The sequence below is a fragment of the Macaca thibetana genome, chromosome 16 (genome assembly GCF_024542745.1).
Source record: "Macaca thibetana thibetana isolate TM-01 chromosome 16, ASM2454274v1, whole genome shotgun sequence".
NCBI lineage: Eukaryota > Metazoa > Chordata > Mammalia > Primates > Cercopithecidae > Macaca > Macaca thibetana.
Genome location: NC_065593.1, coordinates 31365484 through 31382623, shown reverse-complemented (window position 1 = coordinate 31382623; position 17140 = coordinate 31365484). Strand labels below are relative to the sequence as shown.

The following is a 17140-nucleotide window of genomic DNA, read 5'->3' as shown; positions in this document are numbered from 1 at the left end:
ATGTACAAAGATATTTTATATTAACCATTTATAACCATAAAACCTCTTTTATAAAAGTTTTGGCCGCTGCAGTGGCTCTCACTTGTAATCCCAGCACTTTGGGAGGCTGAGGCGGGTGGATCACTTGAGGTTAGGAGTTCAAGAACAGCCTAGGCAACATGGTAAAACCCCATCTCTACTAAAAATACAAAAAATTCCCTGGACGTATTTACTATTAGCAATTTAAATCCAACAATATATAAAGAATAGGCCGGGCGCGGTGGCTCAAGCCTGTAATCCCAGCACTTTGGGAGGCCGAGACGGGCGGATCACGAGGTCAGGAGATCGAGACCATCCTGGCTAACACGGTGAAACTCCATCTCTACTAAAAAATACAAAAAACTAGCCGGGCGAAGTGGCGGCGCGCCTGTGGTCCCACTACTCGGGAGGCTGAGGCAGGAGAATGGCGTGATCCCAGGAGGCGGAGCTTGCAGTGAGCTGAGATCCGGCCACCGCACTCCAGCCTGGGCGACAGAGCCAGACTCAGTCTCAAAAAAAAAAAAAGAAGAATAGGCCAGTTGCGGAGGCCCACACGGATTACGAAAGTAATCCCAGCACTTTCGGAGGCCAAGGAGGGAGGATCATTTGAGGTCAGGAGACCTGCCTGGCCAACATGGTGAAACCCTGTCTCCAAAAAAGAAAACTAACTGAGCATGGTGGCATGTGCCTGTAATCCCAGCTACTTGGGAGGCTGAGGCAGGAGAATCACTTGAACCCAAGAGGTGGAGGTTATAGTGAGCAGAGATTGCACCACTGTACCCATCTCCAAAAATAATAATAATAATAATAATACACCATGACACCAAATGGCATTTAGTATATAACATTTGAAAATAAAACAATGAAATTTACATTAATATCTTTAAATATATAGCATTATCTCAATAGATACAGAAAAAGCTTTTGAGAAAACTCAATATGCATTCATGACATAAACCCTCAGGAAGCGAGGGCTAGACCTTACTCAACTGTGTATTCTCCATGGCTTGGCATGACTATTCCTCTTGGGGTCTGTGACTATAACTATCTTTTCAATGGGAGTCACAGTGGCTTCTGTTGGCCTTGTCATATCTAAATAGTAATAAAACCTATATTTGAAAACAATCTGATAAAGTTCATCAATAAAACCCCTACAGCTGACTTATAATTAATGGTGTAACACTGAATGCTATCCTTGAAGAATGAAAACAAGATTAAGTCCATTCTCTAAGGGAAGAGAAGAAAAGGAATTACAACGGGAAAAAAGAGAGAAAACTGTTTTATGACAATCATCTATTAGAAAATCTAAGAAATCTACCTAAAAAACTAGTAGAATTAATAGGACTTAAGTAAGGTTGTAAGAAACAGGTTAATATACAAAAATTCAATTTCCAACCAAAAATTAGAAAATGTTATAATACTTTATAATTGCTGAAAAATGTATTTAATATTTTAAAATACAAATAGCATCAAAAAAGGACCAAATACTTAAAAATAAAAATAATTTTAGGCCAGGCATGGTGACTCATGCCTGTAATCCCAGCACTTTGGGAGGCTGAAGCAGGCAGATCATTTGAGGTCAGGAGTTGACCAGCCTAGCCAACACGGTGAAATCCCATCTCTACTGAAATTATAAAAATTAGCTGGGCTTAGCGGTACATGCCTGTAATCCCAGCTGCTTGGGAGGCTGAGGCAGGAGAATTATTTGAACCCAGGAGATGTAGTGAGCCAAGACTGTGCCACTGCACTCCATTTAGGCAACAGAGTGAGACTCCGTCTCAACAAAAGGAAAAAAAATAAGTAATTTTAAAAACAGACCAAAGGCTAAAAGCAACAAACAACTGCTCAGGCAAAACAAAAAAGACCTAATAAATGGAGAGAGATACTATACTAATGATTAAGACTCAATGGTTGTCAAGATGTCAGTTCTCCTTAAACTGATCAGCAGATTCAAGACAATTACAATCATGATCCCATCAGCCTTTTTTGGAGAAGAGAGAAAAGAGATTATTAAAATTGATATGGAAATGTGAAGGACGTAGAATATGCAGAACTTCGAAAAAGAAGAAAAAGGTTTAAGGACTTGCAATTCTGACTTCAAGACAATATAAAGTTACAAAATAATCAGAATACTCTAACTGAGCTAGACAAGCAGATTTTTGGAGCAGAAGGAAGATTTCTGAAAGAGATCCCACTTATGCAGCCACAGGATGTTCCCAAAGCAACCCAGCGAGAAAAGGAGACTCTTTTCAACCAATGGTGAAAAACAACTGGACAGCCATATGCAAAAAACTCAAACCTACAAAAATAACTGCAGATGCATCACAGACCTAATACAAATTAGCAAAAGCAAAACCTTTAGAGGAAATCAAGGAAACTACCTTCATGACTTCGAGGTTAGGCAAAAGTGTCTTAGCTCACAGTAAGCAATAACTACAAAAAAAAACACTGATAAATTAAATTTATCAGATATAAATATTTCTGCTCATCAAAAGGTACAGTTAAAATAAATAGGTAAACCACATAGACTTGAGGAAAGTATTTACAAAACATTTATCTAACAAAGGATGAGTATTTAGGACATAGAAAACACCTTCTGCAACTCAAACAGATGAAAAAAAGAAAACAAAGAACACTAAAGGCTAAATGAACAAACTCATCACCAATGAGAGCACACAAATCGTCAACACACAAGCTAAAATGTGCTCAATATCACCAGTTCTCATGAAAAGGTAGATTGAAACCACAATGATACTACTTCCGGTCAAGACGGCGTGAATAAGGGGACCAGATTTAGCCTCCTTGCATGAAATAATAAAAATCTAATAAAATGAATGAAACAACAACACTGAAGATATTGGACAAGTAACAAAAGACAGTGATCCCTGGAAGACAAAAAACAAACGGGCTGCAGGCGTGCCCAGCTTACTGCCTCGAGAGTTTCCAGGTCGTGGAACAGGGAGGAGGAACCCAGGCAGAGCATGTGGTCTCCCCAAGTTGAGGAAATGGAGCTGGAAGTCCAAGGAGACCAAGGTGCCTAGAGCTCACAAGGGAGACCAGCACTGAGTAGACAGCTGGAGAGAGAGAGAGAGAAAAAAGAGATCTACAAAGGCTCACCCTAGAACTTTTGGTTGAATGACAAATCAGCACTTGCAATGTAAAGGAACTATCCAAGGGCAAGGTGAGAAATCACCAAAAGAATTAGAGGTAATAGCATCCAGAACTGACATAAGGATGTGAATAGTACCCGTACCCAAAATCCAAAAGGAAATGATGTGATGTAATTTATATCACATTGGAGATATGACATCGGAGTACTAGGAAAGAAAAGGCTTCAGAAGGAGGAAAAAATTAACCCTAAACACAGCCCTGGTCCAGTCAAAGAAAACATAAAAGACCCAACAGAAAGAAACTGTTTTCAAGCAACTGAATAATACTACAGAACAAAGTCCACAAATATTTTTAAAAGGCAAGCAAAACTAGAGAAACGAGAAAACAAGGTAAAATTCCCACTGGTTAAAAAGTCAATCAAAATTTATAAGACTTACATAGAAGCAGGAAATTACACCCCACAATGAAACAAAAAAACAAACCAATTTTGAAATGAAACAGAAAATAGAATTAGTACACAAGTCCTTTAAAACAATTATGATGCTATTTCATGTGATCAGAAGGTTAGAACAAACAAGTAAAAATATGAAATATTTTTAAAATTTGAACTTCTAAAGATGAAAAATTACAAAGTCTAAGATGAAAAATACACTTTGAAATTTACAACCCGTGAAACCAAACTTACTAACCTAAATGAAACAGAAAAAAAAAACACTAAAAAATGTAATATGTGATAATTGAAATAACTTCAAGAGGCCAAACATACTTGTAACCAGAGCCACAAAACAGGAGATAATATAGAAAAAAAAAACTTTAGAAATCATGGCCAAAAACTTTCACGTTTGATGGAAATTATAAGCATATATAACACAGCGCTCTATTAATCAACTATCAGTCATTAGAAACATGAAGAAAAGTGGCTGAGTGCAGTGGCTCACGCCTGTAATCCCAGCACTCTGGGAGGCCGAGATGGGAAAATCTCTTCAGGCCAGGAGTTTGAGACCAGTGTGGGCAACACTGCAGAACACCGTCTCTTAAAAAAACAAAACAAAACAAAACAAAACAACACACACACACACACACACGAAAAATGGCCTGGCCCTGTGGCTCACACCTGTAATCCCAGCACTTTGGGAGGCCGAGGCCAGCAGGTCACCTGAGGTCAGGAGTTCGAGACCAGCCTGACCAACATGGACAAACCCTGTCTCTACTAAAAATACAAATATAGATAGGCATCGTGGTGCATGCCAGTAATCCCAGCTACTTGGGAAACTGAGGCAGGAGAATTGCTTGAACCACGGAGACGGAGATTGCAGTGAGCCGAGATTGTGCCACTGCACTCCAGCCTGGGCAACAAGAGGGAAACTCCGTCTCAAAAAAAAAAAAAAAAAAAAAAAAACACACACACACAAATTAGCCACGGGTAGTGGCACACACTTGTGGTCCTTCCAGCTAAGGCAGGAGGAGGTTGAGGCCATAGTGAGCCATGATTGTGACCCTGCACTCCAGCCCAGGCGATAGAGTAAAAGTGTATCTCCAAAAAATAAGGTAAACCACGACCAAAATGACTAAAATCAGAAATTAAAATTCTAATGCAGCCAAAGAAAAAGATCTTATTACACACTACAAAATCAAAAGAAAGTTGAAATCGTTATAATACTATCATGTAAAGTAGACAAAAATAAAAATTTTATGAGGAAAAAAGAGCATCATTTTATAAACATTAAGGGTTTAATTCATCAAGAACACACACAAATCCTAAACATTTATTTACCTATTAATAACAGAGCTTCAAAATAAATAAAGCAAAAATGAAAGTAGGAACTGTAAGAAGAAATGAAAGAATCTACAATTTATTTTATTTTTTTATTTTTTTTTTTTTTGAGACGGAGTCTGGCTGTGTCGCCCAGGCTGGAGTGCAGTGGCCGGATCTCAGCTCACTGCAAGCTCTGCCTCCCGGGTTTACGCCATTCTCCTGCCTCAGCCTCCCGAGTAGCTGGGACTACAGGCACCCGCCACCTCGCCCGGCTAGTTTTTTGTATTTTTTAGTAGAGACAGGGTTTCACCGTGTTAGCCAGGATGGTCTTCATCTCCTGACCTTGTGATCCACCCGTCTCCGCCTCCCAGAGTGCTGGGATTACAGGCTTGACCCACCGCTCCCGGCCAGAGTCTACAATTATATTTTAAAATTTCAGCAAACCTCTCTTTGTGATAGAACCAGGTCAGGCGTGGCGATTCACACCTGTTATCCCTGAACTTGGGAGCCCGAGACAGGATTGCTTGAGCACAGGAGTTCAAGACCCACCTGAGCAACACAGGGAGAGACCCTGTCTCTACAAAAAGATTTTAAAAAACTAAGTGGGTGGGCCGGGCGTGTTGGCTCACACCTGTAATCCCAGCACTTTGGGAGCCTGAGGCAGGCGGATCACCTGAGGTCAGGAATTTGAGTCCAGCATGGCCAAAATGGTGAAACCCCGTCTCTACTAAAAATACAAAAATTAGCTGGGCGTGGTGGCGTACAACAGTAATCCTAGCTACTCGGGAGGCTGAGGTAGGAGAATCACTTGAACCCAGGAGGCGGAGGTTGCAGTGAGCAGAGATCGCGCCATTGCACTCCAGCCTGGGCGACAGAGCGAGATTCCATCTCAAAAAAAAAAAAAAAAAAAAAAAATTTGCTAGGTGTGGTAGCATATGCCTGTAGACCCAGCTACTGGGGAGGCTGAGGTGGGAGGATCACTTGAGCCCAGGGGGTGGAGGCTCAGTGAGCTATGATTGTGCATGTCACTGCACTCCAGCCTAGGTGACAGAGCGACATCATGTTCAAACAAAAGGAATGATAATAATAATAATAGGACCAGTAGACAGAGAATGAGTAAGGATACAGAAGCTTGAATAACATCATTAAGCAAACTGACCTAACTATAGAATACTCTGCACAAACTACCAGAATAAAAATTCTGTTCAAGTGCATTTGGAACACTTACCAAGATATACTATATTAGAACCAGAAAAACAACTCTTGGTAAATTTAAAAGGTTTCAGGTCTTATCACGAGTTTTTTTCTTACCACTGTGTTATTAATTTAGCAATCAGTGACAGAAAAAAAAAATCAATAGACAATCCCGATATTTGGAATCAAAACATACTTTTAAAATAACCAATGGGGACCGGGAGCGGTGGTTCACGCCTGTAATTCCATCACTTTGGGAGATCGAGGCAGGTGGATCACAAGGTCAGGAGTTCAAGACCAGTGTGGCCAAGATGGGGAAACTCCGTCTCTACTAAAAATACGAAATTAGCCGGGCATGGTAGCAGGCACCTGTAACCGTAGCTACTCAGGAGGCTGAGGCAGAGAATTGCTTGAACCCAGGAGGGTGGCGTTTGCAGTGAGCCAACATCGCAGCGGCTGCACTCCAGCCTGAGCGACAGAGCAAGAATCTGTCTCAAAATATAAAATAAATAAATAAATAATTAAATAAAATAACCAACGGGTAAAAAAAAAAGACAAAAATATCAAGTATTTTTAAGACAGTTAAAGCAGTAATTGAGAGAGAAATTTATACAATTACACGACTATATTAGAAAAGAAACAAATCAGTGATTTCATCTTTTCCTTAAGAAACTAGAAGAGCAAAAGAAAGAAAGATCGAGCAGAAGTCAATGAAACAAACAGAAAAATAGGGCACACTCAATGAAATCAAAGGTTAGACTTACACTTCTGGGAGGATGGAACGGACATACTTTTCCCTATTCCTCCCACTAAGTACAAATTTAAAAAGTGAATATTATAAATGAAACGAATATTCTCTGAAAGGTGGAGAGAAGGCAAATTAGTTCAGGATCACAAGACACAAGGCACAGTATAGCAGTAAATTCCCTGGGTATTCTTCTTGACTAATGTATCCTACTCCTGAAATGCAAGAAGTGAGTACATCAGGAACACAGATGGGCACAGACCAAAACAATCCCCAACAGGGCCGGGCGCGGTGGCTCAGGCCTATAATCCCAGCACTTCGGGAGGCCGAGGCGGGTGGATCACCTGAGGTCAGGAGTTGGAGACCAGCCTGGCCAACATGGCAAAATCCCGTCTCCACTAAAAATAAAAATTAGCCAGTCGTGTTGGCCGGCGCCTGTAATCCCAGCTACCCCGGAGGCTGAGGCACGAGAACCGCTTGAACTCGGGAGGCGGAGGTTGCAGTGAGCAGAGATCGCGCCGCTGCACTCCAGTCGGGGCGATAAGAGATTGACTTCTCCAAAAAAAAAAAAAAAAAAAAGAAGCCCCAACGAAAACCTTCTCTCTCCGGACCAAATTACCAGTAAAGTGGTATGTTCACCAGAAAGAAAACTTTTGAAGAAGAACTGCTCTAATCCAGCATAACACCACAGAAAACCTAGCCCCACCCATACCAGCAATGATCGCATGGGGAACGCTAGATATCCACCCTCATGAGACTGTCATGAAAACAACCCTAGATTCCCACCAGGTGGTGTCAGAGCAAATTAAGCAGGGCACTGGAACTTTCATTCCAAATGCTAGTTAATGAGCATCCCCTCCCCACCGTGTCAGTGGAGAAACGTGGGGAAGCCTGGCCTTCACCACCATCTGCCAGTAATAAGGCATCCCTCCCTGTTCTCACTGGAGCGGTAGCAGAGAAGACCTAGGAGAGAGTCAGAACTTTCACCTACACACAGTAACAAATGAGGCCACACCCACCACGGAGATCAGGTGGGAGCCACAACTCCCACCTCTGCAAAGAACTGAAAGGGAGGCCGGCCACGGTGGCTCACGCCTGTAATCCCAGCACTTTGGGAGGCCGCGGCGGGAGGATCACGAGGTCAGGAGATGGAGACCATCCTGGCTAACACAGTGAAACCCCATCTCTAGGAAAAATACAAAAAAATTAGCTGGGCGTGGCGGCGGGCGCCTGTAGTCCCAGCTACCCCAGAGGCTGAGGCAGGAGAATGGCGTGAACCCAGGAGGCGGAATCTTGCAGTGAGCCGAGATCCCGCCACTGAACTCCAGGCTGGGTGACAGAGGGAGACTCCGTCTCAAAAAAAAAAAAAAAAAAAGGGAACTAAAAGGGAGTTTACCTCAAATGTCAACATAAACAAGGTAGAGAACCTGAACTTTATCCCCAACCTGGCTTAAAAAGGTGGCACCAACACTCTACCCCTGTTAGATCAGTGTAAGAGAACACTAGTTAAAACAGTTGTTTAAGATGCATAGTCTCATGACAACACAAAAATGCGCAGGTTTCAATCAAAAGTTATTTGTGATACCAAAAAGACACCAAGAATTGGGAAGATTTCAAATTGAATGGAAAAAGGCAAAAAACAAATGCAAACATTGATATATCTTATTTCTAATATCTCACAGATACATCAGAATTAACTGAAAAAAACCTTTTTTTGTTTGTTCGTGGTTGTTTTTTGTTTTTTTTTGAGATGGAGTCTCGCTCTGTGCCCAAGCTGGAGTGCACTGGCATTATCTCAGCTCATCTCCCAAGTTCAAGCCATTCTCCTGCCACAGCCTCCTGAGTAGCAGGGATTACAGGTGCCGCCATCATGTCTGGCTAATTTTTGTGTTTTTAGTAGAGACGGGCTTTTGCCATGTTGGCCAGGCTGGCTTCAAACCCTGACCCCAGGTGACTAACCCATCTTGGCCTCCCCAAAAAAATGTTTCGGCCAGACACGGTGGCTCATGCCTGTAATCCCATCACTTTGGGAGGCCAAGGTGGGTGAATTACCTCAGGTCAGGAGTTTTCGAGAACAGCCTGACCAACATGGACAAACTCCGTCTCTACTAAAATTAGCCGGTGTGGTGGCGCATGCCTGTAATCCCAGCTACTTAGGAGGCTGAGGCAGGAGAATCGCTTGAACCTGGGAGGCAGAGGTTGCGATGAGCCAAGATCGCGCCATTGCACTTCAGCCTGGGCAACAAGAGCAAAACTTTGTCTCAAAAAAGAAGAAAAAAATTTCAGTGGAACAAATATCCAAACAATATCAACGAACTAAAATAAACAGATATAAAACACAATAAAGAAAAATGGTTTTGGCATAGTGAATTGGGGTAGAAAAAAAAATACAACAAGAAAAATGGAATTCCAAAAATGTTCAAGTAACCCAAAAGAAAGCAGGAAAAAGAACAATGAAAAAACAAAAACTTAAACGAGGCATGGTGGCTAAGGCCTGTAATTCTAGCACTTTGGGAGGCCATGGTGGGTGAATTATCTAAGGCCGGGAATTCAAGACCAGCCTGGCCAACATAGTGAAACCCCATCTCTGCTAAAAATATAAAAAGTAGCTGGGCGTGGTGGCACATGCCTGTAATCCCAGCTACTAGGGAGACTGAAGCATAAGAACTGCTTGAACCCGGGAGGCAGAGGTTGCAGTAGGCCAAGATTGAGCCACTACCCTCCAGCCTAGGCAAGAGTAAGACTTTGTTCCAAAAAATAAAAAAGGGACTCTGACAACATCTGTAACTACATAAATGACCTAAACACCTAAATACAGCAAATAAAAGACAAAAACTGGCCAGGTGCAGTGGTTCATGACCGTAATCCCAGCACTTTGGGAGGCCGAGGAGAGCAGATCATTTGAGGTTCGGGGTTCGAGACCAGCCTGGCCAACATGGTGCAAATCTGTCTCTACTAAAAAATACAAAAACAAAATTTATCCAGGTGTGGTGGTAGGCACCTGCAATAGCTACTCTGGAGGCTGAGGCAGGAGAATCATTTGAACCCACTAGGTGGAGGTTGCAGTGAGCCAAGATCATACCACTGGACTCCACCCTGAGTGACAGAGCGACACTCCGTCTCAAAAAAAAAAAGACAAAGATTGACAAACTGGATTTTAAAAACTAACCTAAAGCCAAGCATGGTGGCTCATGCCTGTAATGCCAGCACTTTGGGAGAGGCCATGACAGGAGGGTCTCTTGAGCCCAGGAGTTCGAGACCAGGCTGGGCAACATAACAAGACCTCATCCCTACAAATAATAAAAAAAATAAGTCAGGTGTGATGGTGCACATGTGTGGTCCCAATTACTTGGGAGGCTGAGGTGGGGGAAATGTTTGAGCCCAGGAGGTCCAGGCTGCAGTAAACCGCAATTGTGCCACTACAGTCCAGCCTGGGTGACAGAGCAAGACCATGTCTCAAAAAAAAAAAAGGCCAGGCACGGTGGCTCACACCTGTAATCTCAGCACTTTGGGAGGCTGAGGAAGGCAGATCACAAGGTCAAGTGTTCGAGACCAGCTTGGTCAACGTAGTGAAACCCCATCTCTACTAAAAATATTTAAAAAACCAGGTATGGTGGCGGGCACCTGTAATCCCAGCTACTCAGGAGGCTGAGGCAGGAGAATCACTTAAACCTGGGAGGCAGAGGTTGCAGTGAACCAAGATGATGCCATTGCACTCCAGCCCAGGTGACAGTGCAAGATTCCATCTCAAAAAAAAAAAAAAAAAAAAAAGAAAACATAACCTAACACTATTTTGTGTACAAGAAATTTACTTCGAATATAACAATCTAAGCAGGTTGAAAGCAAAGAAAAAATTAAAAACGTATATGATGCAAACATTAATTAAAGAAATGCTAGATGACAATATCAGAAACAGTATACTTCAGAACAAAGAAAAAGTACTAGAGACTAAGAAGGAAATTATTTATTGAGAGAAGGGTCAATCCACCAAAAGGACATAACATTCCTGAATGTGTATGCACCAAAAAACAAGACTACAAAATATGTGAAAGAAAACCTTTCACATAAGGAACAGAATGGAGAAATGCATAAATCCACTAGAGAGACTTCAATATTTCCCTGTAACAACTGTTAAAACTACACATATATTCACAGCAAGAATATTTAATTCAACCCCATGAACTAACTGCATCCACGGATATTAACAGAACATTGCACCCACCAAGAGTAGAATACTTTTTTTTTTTTCTTCAGACAGTCTCACTCTGTCGCTCAGGCTGGAGTACAGTGGTGCGATCTCAGCTCACTGCAACCTCTGCTTCCTGGGTTCAAGCAATTCTCCCGCCTCAGCTTCCCAAGTAGCTGAGACTACAGGCATGTGCCACCATGCCCGGCTAATTTTTGTAATTTTTTTTAGTAGAGACAGGGAGACTCTGTATCAAAAAAAGAAAAAGAAAATAGCCAAAAGTGATGAACAGAGGATATATAAAGGTACTAGTTTGCTTGTCTCAGCAGCACATATACCAAAATTGAATCAATACAGAGAAGATTAGCATGCTCCCTGAAAAGTGATGACATGAAAATTCTTAAAGTGTTCCATGTTTTTTTAAAAAAAGATACCAAATAAGCACCTGAAAAGATGGTCAATATCATTAGCCACTAAGTAAATACATATTAAAAACACAATGAGGCATGTGTAGTGGCCTGTAATCCCAGCACTTTAGGAGACCAGTCTGGAGCATGGCTTGAGCTCAGAAGTTCTAAACCGGCCTGAGCAACATAGCAAGACCCCATCTCCTCAGAAACGTATTTTAAAAAACACTGGCTGGGTGTAGTGGCACACACCCATAGTCCCAGCTACTCAGAGGGTTAAGGTGGCAATAAGCCATGATCACAACACTGCCCTTCAAAGCCTAGGTAACAGAGCAAGACCCTGTCTCAAAAATAATAATAATAATAATACACAATGAGAGATCACTACCCACCTATCAAAATTACTAAATGAAGACTTATGTTCACATGAAAACCTGTGTAATGTTTATAACAGTTTTATTCACAATAACCTACAAGTGGAAATAACTGAGATTATCTTTCAGCAAATAAGTAATTAAACAAAATGCAGTATAACTGTAACAAACATTAAGCAACAACCTGGAGGAATCTCCGGGAATTAAACCTAGTGTAAAAAACTCAATCCCAGAAAGTTACATGTTGTTTTGTTTTGTTTTTAGACTGAGTCTCACTCTGCCACCCAGGGTGGAGTGCAGAGGCACAATCTCAGCTCACTGCAACCTCTGCCTCCTGGATTCAAGCAATTCTCATGTCTCAGCCTCCCAAGCAGCTGGGATTTCAGGTGAGCACCACCACAGCTGGCTAATTTTTGTATTTTCAGTAGAAACAGAGTTTCACCATGTTGGCCAGGATGGTTTCGAACTCCTGACCTCAGGTGACCCACCCGCCTCAGCCTCCCAACGTGCTGGGATTACAGGCGTGAGCCACGCACCTGGCCTCCAGAAAATTACAACTTCTATCATCCCATTTATATAACATCCTTGAGATAACAAAATTACCAAAATGAAGAATACATTAGTGGTCATGACTAAGTCTGGCAGCAGGAGGAAAGCAGGTGTGGCTATAAAAGCACAAGAGGAAGGAAGAGGATTCTGGGAAGATGGTGCAATAGGAAGCACCAGGAACCTGAGGTTGGGAGTTCAAGACCAGCCTGACCAACATGGAGAAACCCCATCTGTAGCAAAAATACCAAATCAGCTGGGCGTGGTGGTGCATGCCTGTAATCTTAGCTACTCGGGAGTCTGAGGAAGGAGAATCGCTTGAACCCAGGAGGCAGAGGTTGCAGTGAGCAAAGATCAGGCCACTACACTCCAGCCTGGGCAACAAGAGTGAAACTTCACCTCAAAAAGATAAATAAATAAAATAAAAAACAGTGTTGTACTGGCATAAAAACAGAGCACTGAAAGAGAATAGAGAGTTCAGAAATAAACTCTCCCTTATATGGGGAAGTGATTTGCAACAAAGTGCCAGGATCATTCCGTGGGAAAGAGTCTTTTCAACAAATAATGCTGGGAAAACTGGATTATCTACATGCAAAAGAATGTAGGTAGACACTTATCTTACACCACACACACACAAAAATTGACTCAAAATGGATCGAAGATCTAAACATAAGAGCTACAACTGGGCCAGACATGGTGGTCACACCTGTAATCCCAGCACTTTCAGAGGTCGAGGCGGATGGATCACGAGGTCAGGTCATCAAGGACCATCCTGGCTAACACTGTGAAACTCCATCTCTACTAAAACTACAAAAAAAAACTAGCTGGGCGTAGTGGCGGGTGCCTGTAGTCCCAGCTACTCAGGAGGCTGAGGCAGGAGAATGGCAGGAACCCGGGTGGAGCTTGCAGTAAGCTGAGATCACACCACTGCACTCCAGCCTGGTGACAGAGGGAGACTCCGTCTCAAGAAAATAATAATAATAAAATAAAAATAAAAACGTCAACAAAGTTGCTCAACTATAACAGAAAAAGAAAGCTTACAAGAGAATGTAGAGCTCATAGTTTCTACTTAGTGTTCATTATATAAATGCTTTAAATGGACTGAAAATCCTGAAACACTGCTTGAATCATAAAGAATCTAGGAAATATTATGGAAGTATTTTCTAGCTTGTTTCTGAAACCTCTGGAAAAAACCTCCTCATGTATCAATACAAGCTAACCTGCTTTACACAAATAAAAAAAAAAAAAACTATGACTGGGTGTGGTGGCTCGTGTCTAAAATCCCATCACTTTGGGAGGTTGAGGCAGGCAGATCACGAGGTCAGGAGTTCGAAGCCAGCCTGGCCAACATGGTGAAACCCCCTCTCTACTAAAAATACAAAAATTAGGCAGCCATGGTGGCAGGTACCTGTAATCCCAGCTCCTTGGGAGGCCGAGGCAGGAAAATACTTGAGCCTCAGAGGCACAGATTGCAGTGCGCCAAGATCGCACCACTGCACTCAGCCTGGGACTGAGTAAGACTCTGTTTCCAAAAAAAAAAAGAAGAAAAAAAACAAAAAACAAAACTATACATTTTATTACATGTATACATTTGTCTTTCATATACTTGTAACTCAGAAAACCATGCTTTCAGAAATGGAAATACAATAATATTAGTGATCATAACATCCGTGAAACTGTACAGAATAAACTGGCCAGATGCTGTCTCTTACACCCTAGAACCCAGGTCTGGTCAAGGCTTCTCTTGGTTGTATGAACTCACCTCATGCACCTGTCATAAGGCTCAAAAGAGATACGGTAAACAAAAGCGTCCTGTAAACTGTATAAGCCTGTAGATATGTGGTTCATCTAAATCAAGGCACTTTAACGACTGACAGCTGCCCCCCCAGAATCTCTTTTCTCCATTCTTTTTTTTTTTTTTTTTTTTTTTTTTTTTTTTGAGACGGAGTCTCGCTGTGTCGCCCAGGCTGGAGTGCAGTGGCCGGATCTCAGCTCACTGCAAGCTCTGCCTCCCGGGTTTTTACGCCATTCTCCTGCCTCAGCCTCCCGAGTAGCCGGGACTACAGGCGCCCGCCACCTCGTCTGGCTAGTTTTTTGTATTTTTTAGTAGAGATGGGGTTTCACCGTGTTAGCCAGGATGGTCTCGAACTCCTGACCTCGTGATCCGCCCGTCTCGGCCTCCCAAAGTGCTGGGATTACAGGCTTGAGCTACCGCGCCCGGCCTCTTTTCTCCATTCTTAAAATAAACAACTTGTATTTCCAAGTCCGGTTCAAAAGTGATATTCTTAGAAGCCTCCGCATCCCACCTGTCCATCAGGCAGAACGAATCGTCTCCACTCTAGTATTATACTCTCATAACTCTTGGCTCTTCACCAGTTCATTCAAGGGTATAAAGAGCAGTTAAAATATGTCAGGCATCATGCTATGCACTGGAGAAAAATTCTTAAATGTGTAAAGTTTACAAAGTTTTTCACACACATTATCTCATTTCATACTTTAAAAAATATCCCATAGGATCGTAATGGTTTGTTTACAATTTCTCTCACCAGAATGAATTCCCAGGGGGTAGAGACTCAGTGTGATTCACCTTTGACTCCCCAGAGTCTAGTGCAGTGTCTGGCACCCAGAAGGCACCCATTAAGTGCTTGATAAATAAATGAATAAAGGAGTGACAGACACTTGTTCCATTACTAAAATATCCATCAGGGTTAACACTGAAATAATCCTCCACAAAGTTTCCACAGGGGAAAGGGGAAAAATACATTATATTACACAAACACGTCTGGGGAGTGAAAATTCCTCCCTACGGCAGAGCATCTCCAGCTCAAGTTTAACTGTGTAACAAAGGCACGTAGCAACTGAAGATGGATTTGACTTTACTACGGGACTAACAAGCTCTCAGTGAAGAACAATGAGTTCTGCATAAAAGCTCCTATGTAGATCATTCTGCTTGATAAAACTGGACATTATTACACAAATATTAAAATAAACACTTAAACTAAAGAGCTTCTGCACAGCAAAAAAACTATCATCAGAGTGTACAGGCAAAGTACAGAATGGAAGAAAATGTTTGCAATCTATCCGTCTGACAAACGTCTAATATCCAGAATCCTCAAATAATTTAAACAAATTTACAAGAAAGAAAAACCCATCAAAAAGAGAGTGAAAGAGATGAACAGACACTTCTCAAAAGAAGATATTTACGTGGTCAACAAACATGAAAAAAAGCTCATCATCACTGCTTATTAGAGAAATGCAAATCAAAACCACAAGGAGATACCATCTCATGCCAGTTAGAATGGCGATCATTAAAAAGTCAGGAAACAACAGATGCTGGAAAGGATGTGGAGATACAGGCACGCTTTTACACCGTTGGCGGGAGTGTAAATGAGTTCAATCATTGTGGAAGACAATGTGGCGATTCCTCACAGTGACCACTTTAAATCTTATTTTACATGTAATAAAACCATTTTCTATTTACAAGAATCAAACAAAGTCTCCTAAAGCAAACACTTACGGCTTCATTTATTTCCCACTTTTGGCAGAAAACTGGATTTTCACTGTAACTGTGGTGTGCTAAGTGCATGGTTAAGCCAGTGTCAGCGTCATCTTCCTGTAAATTACAGATGCCGTCTGTGAGCAGGTCTCCTGCGGACTCATGGATGTTGTATTTTGAAATCTGCTTTAGAGGATATTTTAAGACTTTTAGAACCAGAAATACCATTTGACCCAGCAATCCCATTACTGGGTATATACCCAAAGGATTGTGAATCATTCTACTATAAAGACACATGTACACATATGTTTATTGCAGCACTATTTACAACAGCAAAACTTGGAACCAACCCAAATGCCCATGAAGGATAGACTGGATAAAGAAAATGTGGCACATGTACACCATGGAATACTAGGCAGCCATAAAAAGGAATGAGTTCATCTCATTTTCGGGGACATGGATGAAGCTGGAAACCATCATCTCGGCAAACTAACACAGGAACAGAAAACCAAACACCGCATGTTCTCACTCATGAGTGGGAGTTGAACAATGAGAATACATGGACACAGGGAGGGAATATCACACACCAGGGCCTGTCAGGGGACGGCGGGCAAGGGGAGGGATAGCATTAGGACAAATACTTAATGCATGCGGGGCTTAAAACCTAGATGTCAGGTTGATAGATGCAGCAAACCACCATGGCACATGTATACTTGTGTAACAAACCTGCATGTTCTGCACATGTATCCCAGAACTTAAAGTATAATTTTTAAAAATTTTAAAAATAAAAAGAAAATAAAGTCTTGTTTCAGGGTAATATTAATTTGCATTGCCATCTATTTCAACATGGCAGACAATTGTTCCATCTGAGCCAAATGGAGCTTTGACATGAAATCTGAAAATACCCCATGAATGGAGTGATAAAGTGAAGTAATCCAATGCTACCAGTTCTCATAAGCTCAAAATGCAATTCTCTACTGTACAGAAATCCCTGGTATAGGTGAGAGATACACGTCAAGATCTTGCATATTCCAAAGTTTACGGCTATCACTGCGACACAGAGCTTCTTCCATAAACTTCCCATGTTTCCACTGAAGAGCTCTGTGTCTGGGGCTACTTTACCATCACTAACTTCACAATGGTGTTTTCTCCTTGGTGTAATATTTCACAAGACAAAGAATAGGTATGTGTGTATGTGAATCATTCATGCTACTTACCACATAAATAACAACAAGCAGCAAATATGAAGATAAAAGCAAAGTTGAAGTATAAATGCTGCTGTCCGGATGGGTGAGGCTTACTCATCC

The 17140-nt window shown here is 41.8% G+C and overlaps 3 protein-coding genes and 1 non-coding gene across 5 annotated transcripts in view; 3 read left to right on the top strand and 1 right to left on the bottom strand.

Moving 5' to 3' along the window:
- The window catches only part of LOC126939306 (TBC1 domain family member 3G-like), a 574604-nt gene that overhangs the window by 26688 nt on the left and 530776 nt on the right, over positions 1-17140 (top strand). The gene's annotated exons all lie outside the window — the stretch shown is intronic.
- LOC126939304 (TBC1 domain family member 3G-like) overlaps positions 1-17140 on the bottom strand; it is a 292702-nt gene that overhangs the window by 82611 nt on the left and 192951 nt on the right. The gene's annotated exons all lie outside the window — the stretch shown is intronic.
- Positions 1-17140, top strand: part of LOC126939317 (TBC1 domain family member 3B-like) — a 203332-nt gene that overhangs the window by 26688 nt on the left and 159504 nt on the right. The window lies entirely within an intron of this gene.
- Positions 11324-11430, top strand: LOC126939986 (U6 spliceosomal RNA). Its single transcript, XR_007720520.1, has one exon. It is a non-coding gene; the product is annotated as a U6 spliceosomal RNA (small nuclear RNA).